The following is a 22,477-nucleotide window of genomic DNA, read 5'->3' as shown; positions in this document are numbered from 1 at the left end:
GATAATAATAATAAAAGTAACAATATAGGGTTGTTAGGAGGATCAGATAGACTATTACAGTGAAAGATGCCTGTTGTGTAGTAAACACTCAGTAAATGTTAGTTGTGTATAGTAAGTTTCATTTCCTCTGGAAAGCTTTCCTGTCTTTGCCTTGGCCAAATACAGCGATAGAGGCGTTCAATCTGTTGTGTCTTTTTTTTTTAAGGTATAATTGAATGCCATCAGATTCACCTTTTAATGTGTACAATTTAGCAATTTAAAGTGTATTTATGGGATTGTGCAACCATCACCATTGTCTAATTTCAGAACATTTTGCCTGGTCTGCCTTTACGGTACTTGTCCTAGTTGCAGTCTTAAACATTTGTTTGTGTGACTGATTACTATTTCTTGTCCTAGACTGTAATTTTCATGACGTCAGGAGCTATCTCTCTTTATTTGCTGTTTACCACCAGTGCCTGTCCCAGTGACCAGCCACATAGTTGGTGTTCAGGACAGTTTGTTGAATGAAAGAAGGCACGATGTGAAGAGTAGTGTTGGTCCCCATTGTGAAGAGGTGTGTGTGTGTTGTAATGGGGTTTGCACTTGATTCTGTGGGTGATCAGAAACCATCAAACATTTTAAAAAGTGGAGTGATGCAGTCAGATTTGTATGGCAGATGGAGAATTCTGGAGCCAGGGAAGATGGACCTTGGAGTAAGGGATATTCAAAAGAACAGAAAGGAGAGTTGGGAGACCAGTTGCTGCAGGCCAGACTTGACCTGAAGGTGAAGGGACAGATCCGGTCAATACGAGGTAAAATAGATTGGATGCTGTGAGAGAGAGTGTGTGTGCGTACACGTGTGTGTGTGTGCACTGACGTGTAAGTTTGTGTGATTAAGAGAAAGGAAGGAAGTGCAGTGGCTGGAGTTGAGGATAACGGGTTTATTGCTCAACAGCCGGGCTTGTCTTTCCTGTAACTAAGATAGAAAACACGTGAGAAGGAATGGGTTTAAAGGGCTGTAAGGGGATGAATGAGGTTTACTTTGACTGTGTTGAGCTTGAGATGCCTGCTATATCCAGAGAGATGTCACTCTTAACTCTTAATGAAATGAATATATTTAATCATTTACCCTGTATTAAGTGGTTTTTAATGTTGTGTTTTGGTGTTCTAGATTACTGCCTGGGCATGTGTGGCATGCTGCACATGTATGTCATCCTTTTCACTTGTCTTTTTGCCTGATTAGTCCCCTGAGCCCCACTAGACCAAGCTTCGTGGGGCCGTGGCTGGCCTAGGCCTCCTCCATCTTTGTGCTCTCAGCACCTGGCAGAGCTTATGTGCACATTTTTTATAGCAGTGTAGTCTGTGTCTCTGCACTGATAGTTTGTGTTCTTCTTTTTGCTCTATTGCATGTTTATATTTCTATCTAATGGCAGTCTTGAAAATAATATCAGTAAATAGTAATTAAACTTACAGATGCTCAAAATATAGACAGATCTTTGTGTTAGAACTAGAAGTGAGCAGTAAGATTTTTGTCAAAATGTGATGAGAGATGAAGTAAAATTTGACAATTTTAGGATTAACAAAAAAAACCCCAACAACAATAGGAACCAAGTGTTTTTTGGTAGGAAACACAAATGTCAGCCAGCAGGGCGTCGGCTCAGGCTCTGGAGCTGAGACTGTCCAGTTTCAAATTCTAGCTTTGCCGCTTAATAGTTCTGTGACCTGGGACAAATTATTTAGCTTCTCTGTGCCTTATTTTCCCCTTTAAGATGGGTTTAATAACAGTATATTTCAAAAGGGGGCTGTGAGGATTGTTGAGGTCTTGGCGCATTTGTTCACGTGGGGCGCAGGCACTCAGTCGTCTCTGCCCCTCTGAGGTTTTCTCCCGCAGCTGTAAGGCCTCACAGCAGAGGCTTCAATAGCAAAAGATTGGTCCACGCACTTGGCCCCACCGGGCGGATGCTTACGTTCTTTCCACTGAGAGACTGGGGCGGTAGGTGCAAATCTGTCAGGTTGATAGCCCAGAGAGGGAGTGGAGGCTCCGTGAACACAGGGCTTCGTTTCCTTTTCCCAGGGCAGCGTCCCAGTGCTTAGGACCCGGGCTGCCTCTGGTTGGGGTTCAGCAAGTGCTTGTTTACTGACTGGCCTCAGCAGGCATTTGGGGCACATCCCTTATGTGCTGGGGCTGTGCCAGGGCTGGGCGCACCCCCTGCTGTCAGTGAGTTCACGGTGGGGAGCAACCATGTAAACAAAAAGTCCATCCTGAAACCTAAACATTGTAAGAGTGGCAGTGTGCAAGCTCCAGTGGGCACAGCGGTGAGTGGAGTCTCCTCAGCCTTGGGTGTCAGGGGAATTTTCACGAGCAGGTGACGTCTGAGTGGAGTTGAGAAGGCTGGGAAGCAGGGGAGATGGTGATGGCGGAGGTGTTGTGGGCAGAGGCTTTAACGCTTGCAGGCACTGGGATCTGGACTGGTGTGGTGTGTTGAGGGAGATAAATTGCTTGGAGCTCAAGGCCAAGTGAAGCAAGAAGGAGGCTAGAAAGGGAGGGAGAGGTCAGTTACTGAGAGCCGTGGATGACCTGCTCTTAGTTTGAACTGGATTCCAAGAAAGATATGAAACTGTTGAACGGTGGTGTTTTTTTTTAATTGTGGTAAAATATACATAACAAAATAAACCATTTTAACCATTTTTAAATGTGCAGTTCTGTGGCATTAAGTGCATTCCTGTTGTTCAGCAGCCGTCCCTACTATCCATCTCAGGAATTTCTTCATCTTCTCAAACTGAAACTACTGTCGCAGGATTTTAAGCAGAGTTGTAAGGTGTTCCAATTTCAGTGAAAGTTGGCATGAAGTGTCTGGAGTCAATGAGAAGTGTCTGTTGGGGTGGTCAAGGCAGAAGAGGGTCTCTGAGCAGCCAAAATAGTTGTTAGAGAATCATGCATTGAAGCCAGCGTGCAGGAGGCCCTCTCACTTAACCTTTGTTCTTACATGTTGTGCAATTCTAATTTACCTGGCTTCTACATCTTTAGGCACTGTCTCTGAGGTTGCTGGAGGGGTATAGCTGTGAGCAGACAGATGGCTGGAAACCATAGAAAGACACAGCTTTACGTACAACCTGAGGTTGTGGTCTGAGGATGTGCATCCTGACCTCAGTCAACACCAAAGATATCACGATGACAGATTACAGACTACACACAGGGTGGTGGTTAAAGTTCCTCATGATGACTGAGTCATCAGGAAAAGAGTAAATAATATCAGTGACATAGACAGCAGCCGGACACATTTTACATGAGCTCTGTCCAGCAGAAACATGTGAGCCACTAATGCCATTTTAAAATTTCTAGTAGCCACATAAAAAAATGAAAAGAAACAAGTGAAATTAATTTTAATATATTTTATATAACTTACTATCTCCAAATATTGTTAAACATGTAGTTAATATTAAAACATTATGAGTGAGGTATTTTACATTCTTTTTTTTTCATACTATGCTTCTCAAATTACAGAACATTTTTTAATATGTACAGCACATTTGAATTTGGACTAGCCACATTTCAGGTTCTCAATAGCCATGTGTGGCTAGTGGCCCTATTGAGTGGACAGCACAGTTTCAGATTTTGGCTCAGCTATTCAGAGGACTCTCATTTATAAGAATTAATTCCTCAAGGATTGTAGATGGCTGGTGTTTTATTATAGTAGTTTTCGTTTACTAATTTTTCCTTTTACATTTGAAAAACTATTGAGAGTCCATACAATGCAATAATTAAAGAGCACAGGTTTGAGGGCAGAGTGGGTTTGAATCTCACCTCTTTAATTGCCCGCTTATGTGAGTTACTTAATCTTGCTGTGTCTCAGTGTCCTCATTTGTAAAATGGGGGTCATAGTAGTGCCTACCTCCTTGGGTTTTGTGAGGATTAAATGAGTTGTTATATGTAAAGAATTTATAACAGTGTTTGGTATATAGTAAGCACTATACATGTGTGCTTTTATCTAAATATTTATTATCCCCAATATGTTAAATGATTTTGATTCAGTACATTTTAAAGATGTTCTTGCTTTGGAGACTGCTTAATTTTAGATAGGTAGTTAACAAGTTTTCACAGGTGAAAAAATGTTAAATTGTTATTTTGTGAGGATACTTTCTAATTGATATCTTTGGGTAACTAATTTTCTTGTTTGCTGCAACATTGAGGGTGCTTAACAACCACAGAAATAGTGTGATTACTAATTAAAGGATTTAGGATTATAATTAAAATTAGGAAAAATTTGAAAGGATGATTTTGTCAACATTTAATTACTAGTACTGTTATAATTAAACTATTCAATCTCAGAAATACTTTATCAGCCCTACTATGTCTGGGGAGACTACCTAGTTCTATTTTTTTTCCATTGGTATATTCTAACACTGAATTATTTTGAGATTTCACCTTCTATTATTATCTGTTGTTAGTGTAGGAAAGAATAGTGAAAGTAAAACCAAATATAAAAAGATCCCTGTTTGGCATGTGGAAGACATTTAAGAGAAGTTCCCTTATCACCTTCTAGAGTGAAGCATGGCTGGAAACGTAACCACATTAGGGTATGGTTATTTAAATGTCAAATTTTGGGCACAGAAGAAAGCAGTGCTTAATGAGGGGTTATTTAATCACGGCTGTGTTCATCTGTCGTTGATTGGCGGGCAGTGGAACAGGTAAGCAGACTCTATTTAGAATGTAATCAGCCCACTGCCGGCTCCCACACGCCCTCTCTCCTCCCCTTCCTGGCTAACTCCTGTAGTCTCAGCCCACAGGTTGCTTCCTCTGGGACTTTTTTCATGACACTGGCACCTGGATCAGGCTGTCCTTCTGTGGATCTCATAGCACTCTGCTGTCCCCACTGTAGTTACCTGGTACCTTCTCTGTCTCAGCTCCAAATTCAGTGAAGGGCGATGGTGACCGTGTGTGCCCCGAGCCTGTTCTAAGGCCACGTGGGGTGCAGTAAAATTACCCTAAATGAATGAATGAGCAAGTCTGTAAATGTGTCTGGTTTGATACATACAGTGTAACACTGCTTCACACTATGGGTTTTGGCTCTCCTGCCTGTTCTGCTGCAATGTCTTGTCAGAAAATAAACCCGAGAGCCTAATTTTAATCTCCTTTCTGTGGTTATTTGCCTCTAGACTTGAACAGATCTTCAAATGCCATTGTTAACAGAGAATATCTCATGGTCTAGTTGGTTTCTGGTAGGAGTCCTTTTGGAGAGTTGCTGATAATTAGACAGTAAGGCTTACGTGGGATAACTAGGAGGAAAATGGGTGTTTTTATAATAGTGGTAGTAGCTGCTTACACTTTTGGTAATCAGGTCAAGGTAGCTAAGTTCCATGACTAAATTTAATGGAAAAATGATCTTTTGTGTTTGTTTTGCCGGCTTTTTTTGCTATGCAAAACTGTTACTGAAGTCTCTTGATCTGAAGCTTTGTGGTTAGCGATACAGTAGAAGACCCCACTTGCCGCAGTTGATGAGAGATTGGCTGACAGTCACAGAAGTCTGGTGCTGAAGATCACTAAGATCAAAATTCTGCGCTGCCGTTGAGTCAGGCAGGACAAGACTATAAACATAGGGTTGGTGGGTTTTTTTGGAGGCTCAAATAGACATTTAGATTTTTGCAAAATTTCACTGCCTTCGTATCTTGCCACCCCCAGAACAATCTGCATTTAAGTGATCTATACTTTTGTTTTGAAATTTTCCATTTCTTGTGGGTGGAAGCCTTATTAGTTTGTTGTAAAACCATGGTTTATGATCTCTGTTACTACAAAGTGAGGAAAGGTCCATGTAAATAACTGCTGAAATCCTTTCTAGTGCTAACTGCTAATGATGTTGTGTTAGCAGAAGAGAGTAGTCTCCGTGGGAAAGTCCTCTGTTAAGGAGGCTCTTGGAGGAGCAGCATCTGAGTTTGCGTTGCATGTGAATTCTGAGATGGAGAGAGGCCAAGTGACCCAGGCCAAGAACGGAAGGCGGTTTTATTCTGGGTGTTAGATCCATACTTTTAACAGATATGTCTGTGCCTCCGTTATATGCCAGGCGTTGGGAAAGATACGAATGGCATAGGAGGGAGATAGATGTAGTACAAAAAAAGTGACATTCAGCGGATGTTTACACAACAAATATTTACTACCTTTTATTATATGCCAACATGGTGCTAGGCATTGGAGACCTAAAGACACTAATTTGCTGTCTTCAGGGGGTTTGTAGTCTAGTTGACAAAAACATACAAAACAGGTACCTTGTTGGGCCGAGAACACAGATTTTGGAATCAGGTAGGGCTGGATCAAGCCCTGGTCCTGCTGCTTACTAAATGTGTGACCCTAAGCAAGTTACATGACATGTTGGAACTTATCTCCTCATCCTAAAGTAACAGTGCCTCTCTCTCTAAATTATAGGGCGGCCATAGGGAGAAATAATATATAGCCTAAAAGAAAAGTGGTAGAATGGTGTGTATTCTCGTGGGAAAATGCCCCAAATGTAATGTTGGCCAAAAAGCTCATATTCTATTTATTGTAGTCTCACTGTAATAAAGAAGGAAAGGGCTTTGTGGTGGAGAAAAAAGTCTGAAAAGATATATACCAGCTGTTTAAAGTGTGGGTCATTAGGGGGGCGCTCTATTTTTTATTACATGTATTATTAGATTCTAAAAAAAATTGTACATATGTTACTTTGCTACCTAAAAGGTAATAAAGAAAAACAAAAAACCTCTTCGCAGGATTTCTGGCAGGATTGAACGATATTATGCATGGAGAATGCCCTGCATGAGGTCTAGCACATCGCGAGTGTCAGTCAGTAAATGGGTGCCCGAACTGTTACTGTTGGACTTGGCAGCTGAGGAGGAAGGCTGCTGGACTGCAGAACTCTTGAAGACTGAAGTTGGGTTCTGTGGTTTGAATTTCCAAGGTCAGTTATTTCTTCGGGCATAGGATAAAAACACATCTGCCTCATCTTGAAGGGAGGGTGAGGGGTAGCCTGCCAAGCTGTGATGCCTGTCCTAAAAGAGACTTGGGACCCTCATGCACCATGTGGCTTTTGGAGTCACTCTTGGGTTTAGATTCGGACCTTGAGCAAGGTATTAAGCCTCTCTTGACCCTGCTTCTTCATCTGTAAAATGGGGTGATGCTCCTGTCTCTTTGATTTGCATATCGTAAATGGTTCTGTTCCTTGTTTCTGTTGGATGAAGGGTAGAAAAGAGTCTTTTGGAGGTAGGATGAAGGGCTGTCTTTTAAGTGCAGTAAGTGCGAGTGAAGTAGGTAGTTGAAATGACTCTTAATGAAAACAAGATCTATTCTATGGTTTTTGTTTTCTCTGTGGTCTTGATTTTTAAAATATTTGTTGCTTTGTGGTACTCTTCTCTGGAGAGTGTTTTGTTGCAAATGAAACAGTGTAGTTTTTCATAGGCATGATTTATACTGGGTGCCTATCCATCCAGGTGTGCAAGAGAAGGTCTTGGTTTTTACCTGTTGTCCTGGTAGTCTATCTTTTCTTAGCTTTCTTTTCTTTTCTTTTCTTTTCTTTTCTTTTCTTTTCTTTTCTTTTCTTTTCTTTTCTTTTCTTTTCCTTTCCTTTCCTTTCCTTTCCTTTCCTTTCCTTTCCTTTCCTTTTCCTTTTCCTTTCCTTTTCCTTTCTTTTCTTTTCTCTTTTCTTTTCTTTTCTTTTCTTTTTTTCTTTTCTTCTCTTCTCTTCTTTTCACAAAAGAGACCATGTTGGGTTCTTAGTTATATGGTCACCTCAGTTATATCCCAGATGAATGCCTTGGACTTATTTTTAACAAATGCTGTCACTTAGCTTACCTTTTTCAGGGTCACACTGATAGTTAGGGAGCCCTCTTATAATATTTTAAAATATGGATGTGTCTTATGATCAGCTACCCTTTATAATTTGTACTTGATAAAGTGTTTCTGTGTCAATTTTGTTTCCTGGTTCTCTTTTGTGATTTAATCTCAGTTCGTTTCTATAATTTTTAAAGTTCTGGGGTCTTTCTAACTTTTGCCAGTGTCCAAAATTGTTGCCAGGTTTTTAAATAAATAAGAAAGGGAGGAAATTAGATTTGAGTGAATACTGTATGTCAGGCTTCTTGCTAGACATTTTACAGACCTTCTCATTTAGTATTGAGTAAACAGTGTAACTAAATAAACTGCTGAGAGGGAGGCATCCTGCTGGGCTGAGAATCAAGAAACCTGATTTCAGTCTTGGTTTTGTTACTAAGATTTATTAACCTTGACAAATTATTTCCTTCTCTGGGCTTCTGCTTCCTCATCTGTAAAATGGGGAAGGACTGGTGGTGAGATAAGGTTCCTTTCTGGCTCTAAGATTTGATGGCTGATCTTTATGATAGCTTAAATTTGAAACTCTCAGTTTATCCCTTTTAATTGCACTGAATGCTTTTTTGAAAGGATTAAGAAGCAAGTGGTCACTTATTCTAAAATAACTCAAATTACCAAAACAATTTTTTTAATCTTTTCTTTTTCCCCAAACAGCTTTAGTGACTGTTGAAAAAAAATTGAGGCACCTATGTACTGTCCTTGCAAATTTGCAGCTTAAAATGTTTGCTTTTAATAGGAACGGTATGAATGTTACCTTAGGGAGCACACTATTTTATTTGTGTGTTAAAATATGGATCCTTGTGAGAATATCCTGAGTGCTGAGCCAACGATAATAACACGTTGACTACTTTTGAGACCAGAGAGGAAAGAAAACTATTTTGTGGCAGTGTAGGGACGTGATAAGACTAAAGGAAAGATGATCTGCCAACCTGCGCCCCATTTCCTCCCCTCTTCTGGATGGAAACAGCTAGAGCTTTCAACTTGGTCCAGAGCTGGTACTTCCCTGTGTTTGCTGAATGGAGTTACTGAGGCTCTGGACCCTGTGGGGCGGCCTGGAAGGAGGGAGGTCCACATAGCAGGATAATCCCTGCTTCTCACACCTGGAAGGGCTCGCAGGAAGGAGCCTTTCTTGCTGACCTTTTCTCCCTGCTTCCCTCCCACTTTGTCTTTGCTTTGATTTTACGCTCTCTCTACCGGTTTGCAGGGAGAGGACCAGTCAGGGCCTGGGAGGCAGTGTGATGTGATGGAACAGGCACAGGCCGTGGAGCCAGGCAGACTTGTGCTCACATCTGCGCTCAGCTACCCAGGCGCTGCGGTGCCCTGGATGCGGGCTGAACCTTTTTATACTTCAGATCTCTCCTTTGTCAAATGGTAACAACTCGAGTTGGTTTTGGTGCGAGTGGCAGAAACTATCTCTTGCTTTCTAACACCTTAGAAAAGAGGGGGTTTATTGACTGGAAGGATTCTGGAGGGAGGGCAGAACAGCTGAATCTTCAGGTGGAGCAGGAACTGGGACAACGCTGGGACCCGGGCAGCGGTGGGGCGGCCTCCTCTCTGTGGCACGTGTTAGAGTCCGCGCCCTCTGCATCGGCAGATCTCGCTGGCGCTACCTTCGGTCTAGCCAGCTTCTGTTTGGCACTAGTGCCAGGATTCTCACTACCTCCTGGACTCCTGTGTTCGCCTCCTAAGGGCTCTTCCCGTTTCTGTGTTCCTTCTCCCTCAGTCTGTTCTCAGTAGAGCAGCCAGAGTGAGCCTGTAAAACACGCTGCTTCTGAGCCGAAAACCACCCCAGGGCTAACGATCTCCGTCTAAGCAAAAGCCTAATTAATGGTTTATTTCTTGTGTCCTACACTTGTCCCCTTAATTTCTCTGCTTCAGCCAGGCTGACTCCTCATTGATTCTGAATCGTACCAGATCCTTCTGCCTCAGGACCTTTGCACTTGGTGCTTCTTCCTGATGCTTCCTGGATGCTCTTCTGTCAAGTTGTCTGCAGGTTTACTCTCTCACCCTGTCCGGGAGGGCTTTTCTAACCACCTTACTTAAAATTACAATTGCCTGTTCCCAGTCTCCTTTGCTTGCTTTGCCTTTCTCCATAGTGTACGTCACCCCCCACCATACTGCATATGTCCTACCTACTTATTTTGTCTCTTTCCTCAAACTATAATTAAAACTCTCCAAAGACAGGAACTCTGTCTGCTTTGTCAGTGCTGAATCTCCAGTCAGCATCTGGCACACAGTAGGTAGTCAGTAAATACTTGTGGAATGAAGACATTTTTTTGTCAAGTGTCTTCCTTGGTTGAGTCATCAGTGGCAAGAGGGATGGGTGTGTAAAGTGAGCATGACCCTGAAAACCTGCCAAGTGTGAGTCCCAGAGAGGAGGGCAGAGAATTGTCATCTGAAAGCCATCCCAGTTGGGGTCACTGAGGTTGCCCTGGAACTAAATCAATCGGTGTATGATTCTCTAGCAGGGGCTGAGGAAATGTTCATTCTTTTCCCTTTCTGAAAGTGCCTAACTCACTGAAAATATTAATATTCAAAATTCAGTCAAATCCCCGTAATAGAGGTTGCTGTTTGGAAAGGTGAAATATGGGATGTGTAATAAGAAAACTTATATGTAGCCTAATGTTTTAATGAGTAATAGAATATATAATTCTCTTTTTAAAAGAAATGGTGTTAAAATTTTGCAAATTGTACACAGGTTTTTATAAAGGTCCTTCTGGTATCTGAGCAGATCCAAATCTCAGAACCCATGGGGCTCAAGCCAAGAAAGAGGTGACTTCATAAGAGTGAGAAGGCATCGCTTTTCATTTCAGTCTGTCTGAATAGGAACTTTTTGCCTGGAGGCAGTCTCTGTTGAGTACATTCATCTTTGGATTTCATAATGAGTCTCTACCAATTTACTCTTTTGTATTCACACTTAACAATGTTTTGCTTTTCCAAGGAACATGTATGTTTCCAAGGAACACGTTCAAAGTGAGTTCTTCCTTTATATAAAAAAAATAGTTTACTTTATGTATCTATCTGATAACTTTTAGACAGAGATTGTTTCTTACAGTTTCATAGGGATGAAGGACTTGAATAGTTGTGTTGTTTTTTTAGGTGTTCACTGTTTTGTTCCTGAGCTATTCAAGTAGAAACTTAAGCTTTGGAGTCAGACACTCTTGGGTCAGACACTCTGGCACTTCTTATTCACGTGACCTCGGGCAGTCCTTCAGTCTGTCTGTGGTGACAGGATCATCCTAGCAACCCAGCTCCATAGGCCTGTTGGGAGAGTTCAAGGGTAGAATAGGGGTAAATGAAGGGCCTGTTGGTGAATATGGTAAGCCCTGAAATAATAGCTGTTTTTTTTTATTAATAAGTTGTGAAAGTCCTTTGAAGTAAAGTAACTTGTTATGAACTTCATTTTTATTTTAAGCACCTAAGATATGTCAGTACTAGCAGACTTTGAAAAAAAGGAAAAAATTGTAGCTCTGTGTGCATCCTACCTCCAACAAGCAATTTTCCTAAGCATGAAGTATGGACAAGGCATTGATTATGAACCCTGTCTAAAAACTTGGAGGTTTTGCTTTTTAAAGTTGATGACAAAGCTTAGGCAAGTCTCTTTTTTTAAATAATAGGTTTTATATGGAGATGAGTAAATTAATGTTTAGTGTTCCTTTTCACAGTGATTTCTATATCCTGGTTACAGTTGTTATTGAACAGTACTAACACCCAACTTTTTCTTCCATGGAACTAACCTAATTAGGTGAAACTTAATCCACCACATCACTCTGCTGTCACAACAGTGGTCTGTCTTGTTTCGTTAGGACGTCTTATCATGGTTCATGTCATTAGTGCCTGAATTTAGATTCCACAAGGCCTAAGGGACATCTGTGGAACTATTTTCCCTTTGTAAATGGCATAGATAATGTCCAGACACCAGGACTTTTGTTTTCCATGCTTTAGTTTTGCTTTGTTTTCTAAAACTGAGAAATTTTGAGAATGGTAACTCAGAGCATTATAAGCAAATTAAAAATAGCATCATGGTTTTAAAGAGCTAACTCAAATCTGAAAGACAGACTGGACAGTCATTTGTAAAAAGACAGGAGTGCTATTGTATTCTGATTTGGTACAGATGAATAGTCTTTGCTGTGGTGTATCTATACACATGATTATATTAAGTGTTCTTCAGACACATTACTAATTATTCTTGTTTGAAGCTTTGTTTCCTGCTGGCACAAGGATTAGTAGTCCACTTTCAGTGTTAGCAGACATGAAAAAATAGGATTCGTATAATTATAAATCTTTATTGCTAGAGAAAAAAATATATACCAGGAAATTACATAGATATTCTTTAAGGTTGTTTCTATTGGGAAAAATACTTTACTGATTGTATAGGTTGAATAACTGGTACAGCTATTTTTAAATAACAGCTTCATTGATATTTAGTTCATATACCATAAAATTCACTCTTTCGAAGTAGACAATTCAGTGATTTTAATACATTCACAGATTCGTGTGATGGTCACCACTATCTAATTTTAGAACTTTTTCATCACCCCAAGAAGAAACCTGGTACCCATTAGCAGTCACTTCATATCCCTCCTTACCCTGGTCCCCCAGCAACCACTAATCTATTTTCTGACTCTGAATTTCCTATTCTGGACATCTTATGTAAATGGAATCATACAGTGTGTGACCTTTTGTGTCTGCCTGTTTTCGCTTGGCATGTTTCTCAGGTTAACCCATGTTGTAGCATTCACTTCATTCATTTTTATGACCAAGTAATATTCCGCTGTATAGATAGATACATAACATTTGTTTATCCATTCATCAGCTTGGGCTTTTTGGCTATTATGAATAATGCTACCTTAAACATTTTGTTCAAGTTTTTGTGTAAACATGTTTTTAATTCTCTTGGGTATATACCTAGGAGTAGATCAATATGTTTTAAAAAATACATATAGGAATATATTTTCTTGAATTTTACAAAGAAATATGTGGAAAGAAGTCTTTTTTTAACTGAAGTATAGTCAGTTACAATGTGTCGATTTCTGTGTACAGCATAATGGTTCAGTCATACATACACATGCATATATTTGTTTTTATACTCTTTTTCATTGTAGGTTACTACAAGATATTGAATATAGTTCCTGTGCTGTACAGAAGAAATTTGTTTTTTTATCTATTTTATATATAGTAGTTAGTATTTACACATCTTGAACTCCCAATTTATCTCTTCCCACCCCCTGAAAGAAGAAGTCTTATTCTGAGAATTGTTAATACACCTAATTTAAATTTTTGAAAGGTCAGGAAAATTTAATTAGAACGTCTATTAGTGAGATCATCTTTCTAATTGAATAATTAGAATAAATGCATGCTTCTTTGTTCTGATTCCCTTCTATGATTAACTTTGCATTTTAGATAGTTTGAACTATCAACACTAGATAAAATTGGTTAATTGAGATGTTGTTTCATAATGGGGGAGTATATTGTGAGTGGGAAGGTATTTATTAAAACTTTGCTGTCTTCATTTTTTATTTGGAAGCAGTTTAGAGTGGTGGTTCAGACCATAGCTTTGGAGTCAGACACATAGGGCTAAATCCTGACCTGGGACTTATTAGCTCAGTGACCTTGGACAAGTTGTTTAACCTCTCCAAGCCTCCTTTCCCTAATCTGTAAAATGACGGGTGGTATTTGTCTCACAGAGCTGGTGTGAGAATTCAGAACGTGTTAAGTGCAGCACGGTGCCTAGTAATCAGCGCTGATAAAAGGGGGTGGGAGTGCTCTTTCCCCAGTGCGGTGAGTTTTCATTTAATCCTGGTGGGTTACACGAGGCCCTAAGAGCAGTATCTTTCAAGTTTCTTGGACCAGAACCCACGTTAAGAAACAGCTTTTACCAGGTGATCTACTTTTACACACACACACTCACACTCATGTATCTCTATATATGGATATATGTAGTCAGAATTTCAGGAGACAGCACTTAACCTTCACCTGAATAGCATACTGTTTTATTTTTAATTTAAAATTAACAGACTCTTTTTTAGAGCAGTTTTAGGTTTACAGAAAAGTTGACCCCCAACAGTTTACCCTATTATTAATCTCTTGCTTTAGTGGGGTACTTTTGTTACAAATAATGAACTACTGTTCAGACATTATTACTAATTAAAGCCCTTAGTTTACGTGAGGGTTCACTCTTTGTGTTGTACAGGTCTGTGGGTTTTGACAAGTATAGAGTGTCATTATCTATGAGGACAGTGTCACACAGAGAGTGGTACTGTAAAATCCTTGTGTTTCACTTACATATCCTTCCTTCTACCCTCAGACCCCGGCACAGGCTGATCTTTTGACCATCTCCATAGTTTTTGCTTTTTCAGAATATAGTTGGAATCATACAGTATGTAGCCTTTTCAGACTGGTTTCTTTCACTTAGCCATATGCATTTATGTTTCTTCATGTCTTTTTGTGACTTGATAACTCATTTCTTTTTGTCACTGCATGATATTCCATTGTTTGGATGTACCACAGTGTATTTATCCATTCACCTACTGAAGGATATCTTGACTTCCAAGTTTTGGCAATTATAAACAAAGCTGCTTTAAACATTCATGTGTAGATTTTTGTGTAGATAAGTTTTCAACTCATTTGGGTAAATACCAAGGATCTTGATTGCTGGGTCATGTGGTAAGAGTATGTTTAGTTTTATAACAGACTGCCAGACTGTCCTCCGAAGTGGCTGTACCATTTCACATTTCTACCAGCAGGTTCCTGTTGCTCCACATCTTTGTCAGCAAATGGTACCGGCCATTCTGCTAGGTGTATAGCAGTATCTCATTGTTTTAATTTGCAGTTCCCTAAGGATCTGTGATGAGCATCTTTTCATATGCTTATTTGCCACCTGTATATCTTCTTTGATGAAGTGTTTGGAGCTTTTGTCCACTTCTTCCCTTTTTTGGGGTCCATTTTTTGGATAGGTTCTTTGTTTTCTTATTGAGTTTTTAGAGTTCTGTGTGTATTTAAGATACAAGTCTGTTATCAGATATGTGTTTTATAAATACTTTCTCCCAGACTCGAGCTTGTCTTTTCATTCTCTTAATACTGTTTTATGGGAGACAGAGAAGATGGCGGAGTAGAAGGACGCTCGCAGGTCACCCTCTCCCACAAATACACCAAGACCCACATCTACAGACCCACTCAGCCAACCAGAGCACCTGCGGAACTCCGACAGAACATCGCCCTCTTCAAAAGATAAAGACGCCAAAAATCTGGTAGGAGAAAAGGAAAAAAGAAAGAACAAAAGGCAAAGCAGCGCAGGACGGGTCCCGCGGGGAGGGAGCGGCAAAGGAGGACTGGCGCTCGCTCGCTGGGTCTCCCCTCTCCAACTGAGAGGCCAGCGGGACGGAGGGGGAGCCTCCGAGGCTCGGATCTGTACAGAGCAGCCATTGACTAACAGAGCTAAGTTAAACGGGCACAGAGCGTCCCCCCGACACCCAGCCTGAGACGCGGGCCGGCAGCAGCGGGCAGGGCCAGGCTGCACAAGCCAGGCGGAGGACGGGGGCGGCTGCACGGAGGCAGCCCCGGGGGAACGCAAGGGGCTGTGCGCCGTGGCTGTGGGTGCACAGGGCAGAACAACCTGGGCCCTCCATAAAACAGCAAGGTTGATGTGCTCTCAGGGGAAGGGCGCACACCCCCATCTCTGAAAACCCGCGGAAAGTTTTCAGGGGGAAGAGAGGCGGGGCTCAGGCACAGCCGCCATATCCTCCGGCGCTTAGCACCCAGGCGGGGCGGGGTGGCGAAACCTGCATCCGCACCGAAGGGCTCAGCAGCCTCAAAGGCCAGACTGAGACTGGCCTGCAGCCCGGGGCAGATAGGATCCTTCCATCCTGGTCCCTCAGAGAACTTGCTTCACAAAGACAAACAAGGAGCTGGGTTTTGGCTTGGAGCAGGGACAGGGCTGCCCCTGGGTCTTCCCCGAGCCCACCCGCGGAGCATCGCAGGGCGGGGCGCCGACCGGGGCGGAGCGCCGACCAGGGCGGAGCGCGCAGCCGCATAGAGCAGCGGAGCTACCAGCGGCGGCGCAGGTAGAGCGAGAGCGGCCCCCCACCTTTCGGGCAGGAACACAGCCCCTGACCCAGGTGCTGGGAGGGGGCACGACCCGCCCTCCTACCCGGCCAGTCTGCAACATCTGACTGCGGCATCCGGAGGGGCAGCGACCCGCCCGCCCACAGCAGAGAGCTGCACCTGACCCACTGTTAGGAGGAGGCGCGATCCGCTTGCGGACAGGTGCTGGGAGCAGCACAGAAGAGGGCGCCAACGGAGGGCCTCTGAAAACAGCAAACTGAGCTTCCAAAACAGGACGAAGACAGAAAGACTTCACATTAAAAACACACAGACTCCAGGAGAACACCGACAACCCCCCCCCCTTTTTTTTAATCTGTTTTTACTTGTTCTATTTTCTATTACTCTCTTAATTTTTACTTCTTAATTCATTTCTATTTCTCTTGGGTTTTGATGTCCTGCTATTGATTAGACACAGGTTTCAAATACATCTATTCATCTCCCCCCCCCCCTTTTTTTGTAAAGGTTTTAAAAGGACGTCTCAACCCGATTAATACTCTGCTTCAACTCACTCTTCTATTATTCATTATACACTGTTTTCAAACCCTCTTTCAGCCTTCTTTTAAAATTCTTTCTCTCTCTCTCATTTTTTTTCTTTTTTTCCTAAGTTCTATTCCTAAATAGGCATTAGATAGATAAAATCCTTAAGGACCAAAATAAACAACTGGTACTCCATAAACCACAGTGCCAAAGAGGTATGAGCAAGATGAAGAAGCAGAAAAACCTTTCCCAATTAAAAGAACAAGAGAAATCCCCTGAAAGAAAGATCAACGAAATAGACATCGATAGCCTACTAGATCAAGATTTCAAAAAAGGAGTGATCGAATTGCTGAAGGAATTAAAAGAGATAGTGTTTAGAGGTATAAAATATGTCAAAAATGAAATTGAAGCTATAAAGAAGAGCCAAGTAGAATGGTTAAACTCATTGACAGAGATGAGGAATGATCTAATAGCTGTGCAAAGCCGACTAGATAATGCAGAGGAACGAATTAGTGATCTAGAAGACAGGGCAATAGAAAGCACCCATTCAGAAGAACTACAAGATAAGCAAATAAAAAATAATGAAAATAGCATAAGGGACCTATGGGATAACATAAAGCGTCCCAATCTTCTCATAATAGGGGTCCCAGAAGGAGAAGAAAGATCAAAGGGGATTGAAAAGGTTTTTGAAGAAATCATGACTGAAAACTTCCCAAACTTAAAGAAGGAATCAGATATCCAAGTACAGGACGCTCAGAGGGTCCCAAACAGGAAGAACCCAAATAGACCCACACCAAGACATATCATAATCAAGATGGCCAGAGTCAGGGATAAAGAAATGATTCTAAAGGCAGCAAGAGAAAAGCAAAGAGTAAGTTACAAGGGAACCCCCATAAGGCTCTCAGCTGATTTCTCTACACAAACACTACAGGCCAGAAGGGAGTGGCAAGATATATTCAAAGCCCTGAACGAAAAAAAGATGCAGCCTAGGATCCTTTATCCAGCAAGGCTATCCTTGAGGATAGAAGGAGAAATAAAGAGTTTCACAGACAAAAAAAAAAAGCTGCAGGAGTTTAGCAACACTAAACCCATGCTAAAAGAAATATTGAAAGGGCTATTCTAAATAGAAAAGCAGCAGGATGCTACAGAAATGAGAAACACACAACTGGAAAGGTGATAACTCATGAATTACAAATAAAGTAAACATGAAATTATAAAAGAAGACATACAAATTACTGAGAGTGGGAGAGGGAGGCAGGGAAATATAGAATATTTTTTTCTTTCTTTTTTAAATTTTTTTTAACAGTAGGATGGGTTTGAGATTATGTTACTATCAGTTTAATAAAAACAGTTATAGTAACGGGTTGATAGATTTACAAAAAAGGGTAATAACCACAAGCCAAAAATTTACAAAGGAGTCACAAAAATTAAATAAAATCCATGATAATACAAAGGAAAATTACCAAACCACAAAAGGAAGAAGAAAGGAACAAAGAGGATATACCAATTCAACTGCAAAGATAAGTTCAAAATGGCAATAAACACACATCTATCATTAATTACTGTAAATGTTAATGGACTAAATGCTCCAGTCAAAAGACACAGAGTGGCAGACTGGATAATAAAGCAACAACCTTCAATATGCTGCATACAAGAGACCCACTTTAGGGAGAAGGACACATGTAGATTGAGAGTGAAAGGATGGAAAAGGATATTCCATGCAAATGGAAAAGCCAAAAAAGCAGGTGTTGCAGTACTGATTTCAGACAAAATAGACTTTAAAACAAAGGCCATAAAGAAAGATAAAGAAGGACATTTTATAATGATTAAAGGAGTTATACAAGATGAGGATATTACACTCGTTAATATATATGCACCCAATATAGGAGCACCTAAGTACATACAAGAATTACTAACAGAGATAAAGGGGGATATTGATGGGAATACAATCATAGTTGGAGATTTTAACACTGCATTAACATCACTAGACAGATCTTCCAGACAGAAAATAAACAAGGCAACAGAGAAATTAAATACTACAATAGAAAAACTAGATTTGGTGGATATTTTCAGAACATTACACCCCCCAAAAATAGGATATGCATTCTTTTCAAATGCACATGGAACATTTTCCAGGATCGATCATGTACTTGGGCACAAAAGAAACCTCAACAATTTTAAGAAGATAGAAATTATCTCAAGCATCTTTACTGACCACAATGCCATGAAACTGGAAATCAACAACAGAGAAACAAAGGAGAAAAAAAAGGAAAGCATGGAGATTAAACAATATGTTATTGAAAAAACAATGGATCAATGAGGAAATCAAAGCTGAAATTAAAAAATACCTTGAGACAAATGATAATGAAAGCACAACCACTCAAAACCTATGGGACACAGCAAAGGCAGTGCTAAGAGGGAAGTTTATAGCGATACAGGCCTTCCTCAAAAAAGAACAATCTCAAATAAACAATTTAACCCACCACCTGAATGAATTAGAAAAAGAAGAACAAAAAGCCCCAAAAAGCAGCAGAAGGAAGGAAATAATAAAGATCAGAGAGGAATTAAATACAATAGAGATTAACAAGACCATAGAAAAAATCAACCAAACCAAAAGCTGGTTTTTTGAAAAAGTAAATAAAATCGACAAACCCCTGGCCAAACTCACAAAGAAGAAAAAAGAGAGAGCACAAATTAGCAAAATAAGAAAGGAAAATGGAGAAATTACAACAAACAAAATAGAAATACAGAATATCATACGAGAATATTATGAAAAACTATATGGAACCAAACTGGATAACCTAGAGGAGATGGACAAGTTTCTGGAAACATACTGTCCATCAAAACTGAATCAAGAAGAATCTGAACACTTGAACAATCCAATCACTAGAAAGGAAGTAGAAATAGCAATTAAAAACCTCCCTACAAATAAAAGTCCAGGACCGGACGGCTTCACCAGGGAATTCTACCAAACATACAAAGAAGAACTCATACCAGTCCTTCTCAAACTCTTCCAGACGATTGAAAAGGAGGGAATACTCCCAAACTCATTCTATGAAGCCACCATCACCCTGATACCAAAACCAGGCAAAGACACTACAAAAAAAGAGAATTATAGGCCAGTATCACTGATGAACATAGACGCCAAAATCCTCACCAAAATTTTAGCAAATAGAATCCAACAACACATAAAAAAGATTATACATCATGACCAAGTGGGGTTCATCCCAGGGACACAAGGCTGGTTCAACATATGCAAATCAATCAGTGTAATACATCACATCAACAAGAGAAAGGACAAAAACCACATGATCATCTCAATCAATGCAGAAAAAGCATTTGATAAAATTCAACACCCATTTATGATAAAAACTCTCGCCAAAGTGGGTATAGAGGGAACGTATCTCAACATAATAAAAGCTATACATGACAAACCTACAGCCAGCATAGTACTCAACGGTGAAAAACTCAAAAGCTTCCCACTAAAATCTGGGACAAGACAAGGATGCCCACTATCACCACTCCTATTCAACATAGTCCTGGAAGTCCTAGTCACAGCAGTCAGGCAAGAGAAAGAAATAAAAGTGGTCCAAATTGGAAAAGAAGAGGTAAAAGTGTCATTATATGCTGATGACATGCTACTATATATAGAAAACCCTAAAAGGTCCACACAAAAGCTACTAGAGCTGATCAAAGAATTCAGCAAGGTAGCAGGTTACAAAATTAACGTTCAAAAATCAGTTGCATTTCTTTACACTAACGATAAATCAATAGAAGAAGAAAGTAAAGAAACAATCCCCTTTAAAATAGCACCCAAAGTAATAAAATATCTGGGAATAAATCTAACCAAGGAGGTGAAAGAATTATACACAGAAAACTATAAACCATTGATGAAGGAAATTAAAGAAGACTTTAAAAAATGGAAAGATATTCCATGCTCTTGGATTGGAAGAATCAATATTGTTAAAATGGTCACACTGCCCAAGGCAATCTACAGATTTAATGCAATCCCTATCCAATTACCCAGGACATATTTCACAGAACTAGAAAAAATCATAATAAAATTCATATGGAACCATCAAAGACCTAGAATTGCCAAAGCATTACTGAAGAGAAAGAAAGAGGCTGGAGGAATAACTCTCCCAGACTTCAGACAATACTATAGAGCTACAGTCATCAAGACAGCATGGTATTGGTACCAAAACAGACATATAGACCAATGGAACAGAATAGAGAGCCCAGAAATGAACCCACAAACTTTTGGTCAACTCATCTTCGACAAAGGAGGCAAGAATATACATTGGAATAAAGACAGTCTCTTCAGCAAATGGTGTTGGGAAAACTGGACAGCAGCATGTAAAACAATGAAGCTAGAACACTCCCTTACACCATATACAAAAATCAACTCAAAATGGATTAAAGACTTAAACATAAGACAAGATACAATAAACCTCCTAGAGGAAAACATAGGCAAAACATTATCTGACATACATTTCAAAAATTTTCTCCTAGAAGAAATAAAAGCAAGAATAAACAAATGGGACCTAATGAAACTTACAAGCTTCTGCACAGCAAAGGAAACCAGAAATAAAACAAGAAGAAAACCTACGGAATGGGAGAAAATTTTTGCAAGTGAAACCGACAAAGGCTTGATCTCCAGAATATATAAGCAGCTCATACGACTCAATAAGAAAAAAACAAACAACCCAATCCAAAAATGGGCAGAAGACCTAAACAAGCAATTCTCCAAGGAAGACATACAAATGATCAAAAAGCACATGAAAAAATGCTCAATATCACTAATTATCAGAGAAATGCAAATCAAAACTACAATGAGGTATCACCTCACACCAGTCAGAATGGCCGTCATTCAAAAATCCACAAATGACAAATGCTGGAGAGGCTGTGGAGAAAGGGGAACCCTCCTACACTGCTGGCGGGAATGCAGTTTGGTGCAGCCACTATGGAAAACAGTGTGGAGGTTCCTCAAAAGACTAGGAATAGACTTACCATATGACCCAGGAATCCCACTCCTGGGCTTGTATCCAGAAGGAAATCTACTTCAGGATGACACCTGCACCCCAATGTTCATAGCAGCACTATTTACAATAGCCAAAACATGGAAACAGCCTAAATGTCCATCAACAGGTGATTGGATAAAGAAGATGTGGTATATTTATACAATGGAATACTACTCAGCCATAAAAACCGACAACATAATGCCATTTGCAGCAACATGGATGCTCCTGGAGAATGTCATTCTAAGTGAAGTAAGCCAGAAAGAGAAAGAAAAATACCATATGAGATCACTCATATGTGGAATCTAAAAAAACAAAAACAAAAACAAACAAACAAAAACAAAGCGTAAATAAAGGACAGAAACAGACTCACAGACAGAGAATACAGACTTGTGGTTACCAGGGGGGTGGAGGGTGGGAAGGGATAGACTGGGATTTCAAAATTGTAGAATAGACTACACTGTATAGCACTGGGAAATACACACAAAATGTTATGATAACTCACAGAGAAAAAAATGTGACAATGAGTGTGTATGTCCATGAATAACTGAAAAATTGTGCTGAACACTGGAATTTGACACAACATTGTAAAATGATTATAAATCAATAAAAAATGTTAAAAAAATACTGTTTTATATTCTGTTCCATTAAAAAATGAAACTAGTCCTGAGGCACTGGTTTTATAGCACATTAGTAGGTCACAACATGTGGTTAAAAATCAGTGTTTGTTCTACTTCCATAATGTTCACATGGACAGTGTCAGTAAAGTGACCATCATTCTGGGCAGTGATTCCCAACACAGGTGAAGAGAGGTGTCCAAGTTGGTACTGCCCTTTTCCTGTTCTAGAGGATGCTGTACATTTTCGTGAGTAGACTGACTGTGGTCAGCTGCATCACCTCCACACGGTATGTAGTAAGGACACGTTTAGGCATTATGGGACGCTTCAAGCATTTTGCATTTCTGTACGGTTTTAGACAGGTTCCCTCAAAATGCATTTGCTTTTAAATACTGGAATGATCAAGTATGCAAGGGGAAGGAAAGTGAAGATGT

General features: G+C 40.3%; 1 protein-coding gene across 4 annotated transcripts in view; it reads left to right on the top strand.

Moving 5' to 3' along the window:
* PPP1R13B (protein phosphatase 1 regulatory subunit 13B) overlaps positions 1–22,477 on the top strand; it is an 87,440-nt gene that overhangs the window by 12,889 nt on the left and 52,074 nt on the right. Inside the window, exon 1 of one of the 4 annotated variants that reach the window (XM_064486314.1) lies at positions 14,870–15,078. The exons of the other annotated variants lie outside the window; for them this stretch is intronic. The gene's annotated coding sequence lies outside the window, so the exon portion shown is untranslated. Of the gene's footprint in view, positions 1–14,869; positions 15,079–22,477 lie in introns of those variants that run through there. 4 annotated transcript variants of the gene reach the window in all.

Source organism: Camelus dromedarius, chromosome 5 (genome assembly GCF_036321535.1).
Source record: "Camelus dromedarius isolate mCamDro1 chromosome 5, mCamDro1.pat, whole genome shotgun sequence".
NCBI lineage: Eukaryota > Metazoa > Chordata > Mammalia > Artiodactyla > Camelidae > Camelus > Camelus dromedarius.
Note: the sequence above shows the minus strand (reverse complement) of the source record. Positions and strands in the feature narration are given on the sequence as shown.